The following is a 5,255-nucleotide window of genomic DNA, read 5'->3' on the forward strand; positions in this document are numbered from 1 at the left end:
AAAAAACTGGAAATAGAACTGCCTGATGATCCAGCAATCCCACTGCTGGGCATACACACTGAGGAAACCAGAAGGGAAAGAGACACATGTACCCCAATGTTCATCGCAGCACTGTTTATAATAGCCAGGACATGGAAGCAACCTAGATGTCCATCAGCAGATGAATGGATAAGAAAGCTGTGGTACATATACACAATGGAGTATTACTCAGCCATTAAAAAGAATACATTTGAATCAGTTCTAATGAGGTGGATGAAACTGGAGCCTATTATACAGAGTGAAGTAAGCCAGAAGGAAAAACACCAATACAGTATGCTAATGCATACATATGGAATTTAGAAAGATGGTAACAATAACCCTGTGTACGAGACAGCAAAAGAGACACTGATGTATAGAACAGTCTTATGGACTCTGTGGAAGAGGGAGAGGGTGGGAAGATTTGGGAGAATGGCATTGAAACATGTAAAATATCATGTATGAAACGAGATGCCAGTCCAGGTTCGATGCACGATACTGGATGCTTGGGGCTAGTGCACTGGGACGACCCAGAGGGATGGTATGGGGAGGGAGGAGGGAGGAGGGTTCAGGATGGGGAACACATGTATACCTGTGGCGGATTCATTTTGATATTTGGCAAAACTAATACAATTATGTAAAGTTTAAAAATAAAATAAAATTTTAAAAAAATCAAAAAAAAAAAGGAGAGGAAAAGAAGTGAGGGATGAAACTTACAATATATATAATTGAATCTAAAAGTATAATGACAGTGATGAATGATGAGCAGCATCACTGTGACACTAGAATTCTTAGAATAGAAGGCACATGCTGCAAGGGGAGACCCAAAAATGGCTTGGAGTGAAAGGTGTACCACTACGTCAGCAATACCTGGAAGTTATGGATCACAGGGACAGGCGAATGAATTATAAAGACTTCCCCTTGTTGGGGAAGAGAGGAAAAAGTGATCTAAAGATCTCACTTTATTGAGGTGAAATAATCAGTGGATGGATCCCGTATGAAAGGAAGAAATAGTTGGCATTTTGTTTTCAATGAATAGTAAAGAAATGTACTCACCAACTAATTGTAGGCATTCATTAGTATTTGATGAAGTAATAAATTGCAGGTGTTAAGAATGAAAAAAAAGAATACCATGAGTTGAACAGAAAATGACTTTAGAACTTCCAAGAGAATAAGTAAATAAATAGTAACTTGATTCAACTATTAATAACACAAAAAGTAAAATGCTAAATTATGCTAAATAAAGTAGAATGGAAAGGTTTAAGCCAAAGTATTCATTATTTTTGCCAAATGTGAATATGTTGAAGTTTCTTGTTCAAATACAGAGGCTGAAACTTTCCTTCAAGCCTAAAGGAAAAATACAACAAAAAGCCAAAGCTCATTTGTAACAGCTTTGTTACCCCAAGTGTGTAGAACATCACCTGAATGAGAAATGCAAACTCTCAAGTCCAACCCCAGACCCACTAAATAAAAATTGTAGCTTAAAAAGAATCTCCATTATGCAATTCATATGCACATAAAAGTCTGAGAAACATTATGTTACAAGACACACATTTAAAACAATTTTGTAAAAGAACACCAAAAATAGAGAGGTAAATAAAGAGGTTTCAGAAAAATGCAAACAAACAAAAGAAGTTAGTGTCAATACTTAGATAAGGTGCTATTTTAAGTTTAATAATAAATCAAAGAGGGAAACCATATGTTGATTTTTTATATGCTGAATTATTTTTATTTGAGCTTGTGCTCACAAAAGTGGATTATTCGTAATTCCTAGCTCATGATACATTCTCATTGGTCCATCCATAGCTTACTTTTATTAAGCTAGTTGAATATTTCATCCATTATTTTTACTTATGCTACAAACACTTAAGAAATCCCACCCAAAAGAGTTGGTAAGAAAGCTATTATGGCGTATATCTAACCATCTCATCCCTTCCCTGTCCTACCTTCCCATTTCACCTGACCTGATATAAATATCACTGTGAGTCCTGAATTCATCACACATTTGCTTTCCTTTCCATCCAAGTTCCTTCCTTAACTTAGGAAGGAACAAGGGACAAAGAAGTTCCTTCCTTAACATCCATATGTTAAGTCCCACACACTCATTCTTAATTTTGTACATAAGAATTTTATTTATGAAGTCTTTGGGGATTTACTTATTTACTGAAATTGTATTGTTAAGATAGATTCACTTTGTTGGACTTTGCAGGATTGATTGCTGTAGAATATTGCACTGAGTCATAATTCACGTTTCTATTCTTCCACTGATGACTTTGGGGTTTTATAGTTTTTTAGTTTGTTGTAACTAGTGCCGCTATAAACATTCTTGTACATGTCACTTGTGGATATGACAATAGTGTCTCTTGAGTATACATATCTAGGCATATAGGGTATGGGACTATTTAACTTTAGAAAATGATGACAAGCTATTTTTCAAAGCATAAAACACTGTATAAGAAATTATTCTGTCTACATCCTCTCTAACACTTGATAATGTGGAATTAAAAAAAAATTCTGCCTATCAAATGGGTAGAAAATAAGTCATTTTGATTTGTATTTACCCAATCCTAAAGATGGGCTTCCCAGGTGGCTCAGTGGTAAAGAATCTGCCTACCAATGCAGGAGACTTAGGTCCAATCCCTGGGTTGGGAAGATCCCCTGGAAAAGGATCTTCCAGTACTCTTGCCTGGGAAATCCCATGGACAGAGGAGCCTGGTGGGCTACAGTGTGCGGGGTCGCAGAGAGACAGAGATGATTTAGCACTAAAACAACAAACAGCAATCCTGAAGACGGTGACCATTTCTCTAGACTGTTATCAGTTTCAGAGCTATTTCCCTGTGAAAAAGCCTGTCCATAAATTTTACCTCTTTTTCTATTAGTTGTCTGCACAAAGAGCATACAGTCAAACAGATCTGGTGGGCAAAAGTACGTAAGGTCAGGGAACAGCATGATACAACCAACAAACTGTTTCATGCACATGCAGCTCGTGTGTGTGGGGGGGTGTGTGTGTGTGTGTGTGGGTGTGTGTGTGTGGGTGTGTGTGTGGAGAGAGAGAGAAAGAAAGAGGGAAAGAAACGTACATCTTTACAAACAAGAATGTAAATTTGTTTCATATGTCCATAGAATATTTACAAAAACCTACCATGTAACTGTCATAAAACAAATTTTAATGACACTCAGAGGACAGATTTTATACTGTTTCAATCCAATTAGAAATTAAGATGGCATAAAAATTTAAACTCATTAGAAATTCAGAAAAGTAGTTCTACCAAGCCATGATTCAAAAAGAAGTAAAAATTGAAATGACAATCTCTAGCAAGAAAAAGTATGTGTCATATTATAGCCTATATGAAATACCTAAATTTCTGATCAAAGGAAAATTTTAGTAAATGTTATTTAAATATTCGTCTAAAATTAAAAATAAAATGTTTATTTTTAAAAAATGCATATTAATAAAAGTAACAACAGAGCTTAGTATTCAATTTAAAAACTTTATAAAGGGACAAAAGGATTCAAAAGAAAGTAGTAGAAGAGAATTAATAAAAACAAATGCCACAATTAAACCCAAAAATGTTAGAGAAGATTAATAACTCCTAAAACTGGTTGAAAGAACAATGGAAGAAAAAAATCCAAGCAATTTTAAGGGGGAAGGAGAGAGTGAAAATATAAAACTTAAAGAAAGAAAAAGAGATGAAGAAATTTTGAAAATTAGAAAATAATATAACATGCATAATTAAAAAAACACATGCACCTCAGTGTTCACTGCAGCACTATTTATAAATGCAGCACTGCAGCACTATTTATAATTCCAGGACATGGAAACAACCTATATGTTCATCAACAAAGGAATGGATAAAGAAGACGTGATTCACATATACAATAGAATATTAATCAGCCATAAAATGTAACAAAACTGGGTCATTTGTAGAAATATGGATGAACCTAGAGACTGTCATACAGAGTGAAGTAAGTCAGAGAGAGAAAAACAAATACCGTGTATTAACACATGTATATGGAATCTAGGGAAAAAACAGTATCAGTTCAGTTCAGTTGCTCAGTGGCCTTCGACTCTTTGCAACCCCATGAATGGCAGCACGCCAGGCCTCCCTGTCCATCACCACCAACTCCCGGAGTTCACCCAAACTCACGTCCATCGAGACAGTGATGCCATCCAGCCATCTCCTCCTCTGTCGTCCCCTTCTCCTCCTGCCCCCAATCCCTCCCAGCATCAGAGTCTTTCCAATGAGTCAACTCTTCGCATGAGGTGGCCAAAACTATTGCTACTACGTATAAAATAGGTAACTAATGGGAACCTACTGGGTAGCTCAGGGAACATTACTCGGTGCTCTGTGCTGACCTAAATGGGAAGGAAATCCAAAAAGAGGGGATATGTGTAAATGTGTGAGCTTCCCTAATGACTAAGACAGTAACGAATCGGCCTGCAATGAAGGAGACCTATGTTCAATCCCTGGGTTGGGAAGATACACAGAGAAGGGAATGGGTACCCACTCCAGTATTCTTGCCTGGAGAGTTCCGTAGACAGAGAAGCCTGGCAGGCCACAGTTCATGTGGTCACAAAAAGGTGGACACAACTGAGAGACGGACACTTTTATGCATACATATAACCGATTCACTTTGCTATACAGTAGAAATTAACACAACATTGTAAAGCAACTATACTCCAGTAAAAATTTAGAATAAATAAACAAATGTATATATTTTTAAAAAGAATATAACATGCAATCCTCTGGAGCCATGTTTAAAAACCTGGAGAAAACATGTAACTTACTAATAAAATATAAACAAATAAAAATGACTTGTGAATAATTGGAAAATCTGAAAACGCCCAGATACTATAGAAGAATTTGGAAAATCATTAAAATTCTATCATTCATATTCAATATTTATTAAACTATTTTAACCCCCAAAATTGGGGAAGTTCTTCAATTTATTTTATGGAGAAAGTGTAACACTAATACTAAAATCTGAAAAAAAAAATTACAGAAATCAAGACCTCAATAAAATGTGGTAACTTTTTTTGATTTAATGAAGAAATAACCTGATGAGTATCCAGTCAGGGGAAAGAAAGGCCAACACCTATAACCACAACCAAAAAAGTGAGGCACGATACTGGATGCTTGGGGCTGGTGCACTGGGATGACCCAGAGGGATGGTATGGGGAGGGAGGAGGGAGGAGGGTTCAGGATGGGGAACACGTGTATACCCGTGGCAGATTCATG

This window comes from Bison bison, unplaced genomic scaffold (assembly GCF_000754665.1).
Source record: "Bison bison bison isolate TAMUID 2011002044 unplaced genomic scaffold, Bison_UMD1.0 scf7180017864346, whole genome shotgun sequence".
NCBI classification, from domain to species: Eukaryota; Metazoa; Chordata; class Mammalia; order Artiodactyla; family Bovidae; genus Bison; species Bison bison.